Source organism: Cynara cardunculus (assembly GCF_001531365.2).
Source record: "Cynara cardunculus var. scolymus isolate 2C chromosome LG 12, CcrdV1, whole genome shotgun sequence".
Lineage (NCBI taxonomy): Eukaryota > Viridiplantae > Streptophyta > Magnoliopsida > Asterales > Asteraceae > Cynara > Cynara cardunculus.
Genome location: NC_037539.1, coordinates 30,651,226 through 30,653,381, shown reverse-complemented (window position 1 = coordinate 30,653,381; position 2,156 = coordinate 30,651,226).

Here is a 2,156-nt window from a genome sequence, read left to right as displayed (position 1 = left end):
TTTTCATTATGCATACTAATATATTATGCACCCGTTTCATCATTATGAAACCTTTTCATATGAACATTATTATAATATTATGTACCAGTTTCATTATACCAACCTCAAATCTAGAATTCATTCCATAACAAGCTATAATCTTAACAAAATTTTCCTGATTCATTGAATAGCAAAAAAAAAATCAATTTTTAATATTATAATATATTAAAATCTTTAAATCTTTCCATTCATATAATTTCCATTAATAAATTTCCTTATTTAATATTCCTTAATAACTTTCTTATTTATCAAAAATATAATGAAAATGACCGAAATACCCTTATTGATTAAATTTAATTAAAAAAGAATGGAATTTTCCTATTGGTCAATTTTGGTTTACACGGTTTTTTAGAATGACATGGTTTTCATTTGAACCTTATATATATATATATATATATATATATATGGTGAATCAAATGAGAACAATACCTATTTAAAAGAACACGAAAACGGGCGAATCACATATGATTTTATACTAATATCACATACAAAATCATATGTGATTCATGCGACCTTGCCCGGCGACCTGAAGATTCAGCCACAAGTCGTCTGGACATTTTTTACCATTAATGTAAAATCGCATGTGAATTTGCACGTGATTTGTCCGTTTCCTTTTAAATAGGTATCGTTCTTGTTTAATCCTGTATATAAATATATATATATATATATATATATATATATATATATATAGGGGCTGATTCTTTTGTTAACCCAATAATTGGGGTTAATTTTGTAAACCAATTTTGACCCTTGATTCTTAAAATCTATGGATGAGATCAATTGCGATATATTTGTAATCAATTAAAAATGAAGGATATGAAAACATAGGTGAACAGGGATATTTTTAGGAAAGATGTCCAAATCGGTTACAAATCGATAATTAATTAATTACACCGCTTATAAATCGACAATTGCTCATTCCTTTTATAGTTCGTAAAATCATCGAAGTTGCATTATGAACACTTATGAATACATATGAACATATATGTAACTAATTAACTAATCTTAATGTGTGGCTTTCATATATGAACATACAGTAACACTTATGAACATTTATTTGCACCTATTAAAACTTATAAACACTAAAATAATTGACTTTTACATGTGAACACGATAATATATGATCAAAGTGTTTCACATATGAACACAATACTTTTTTAGCTATTGAAATGAGATGGTTCACTTATAACAAGTGCTTACTCTGGTATAATTAAAAAATGTAACAAATAATTAATTTACCTGGATAATTAAGAAATGTAACCGACAATTAATTTGCATGAGATATTCACAATGACAAAAACATGGAATAATTAAGAAATGTAACCGGAAATTAATTTGCATTAAAAGAAATATCAAATAAAAAATTACATTTTTATACTCATTAAATAAATTTATCATATGCATCAACCAAAAATGTATCTTATTTTCTATTGGTTCATTAAGGTTTGTAAATGTAACACTTTTGGATTGATTAACAAAAGATCTTACCCCCCCTCTATCTCTATCTCTCTCTTTCTCTCTCTCTCTATCTCTCTCTTTCTCTCTCTCTCTCTCTCTCTCTCTATATATATATATATATATATATATAGGTGGAGGTTGAAACGAGAACACTTCTATTTTACAAGAACGTGAGAACACTCTTATCACATGTGACAATACGCGTAAGGGGACCATGTGATATGCGAACGACGTGTTCTACGACTTAGGTCACGCCAAAGATTGTTTGCGTCTATGATTTAGCATCACATGTGATGGTCTTGATGGATTATAGTATCATATCAACAACACCCTTATCACATGTGATAATACTTATGAGGGGGCTTAGTGGTGTAAAGGTGACTTGGCCCGCAACCAAGATCGCATTGAAAATCGTCCTCGCGTCTCTAATGTAGTATTACATGTGTATCATATGTAATAGAATAATAGTATCACATATGATTGTCTATAGTACAAGGATGTTCTCACGTTCTCACAAAGTGAATATGTTCTCGTTTGAACCTTTCATATATATATATATATACATATATATATATATATATAGGGGCAGGTTCAAATGCAAACCATCCAATTCTAAAAAACCGTGTAAACCAATTTCGACCAATAAGAAAATTCCATTT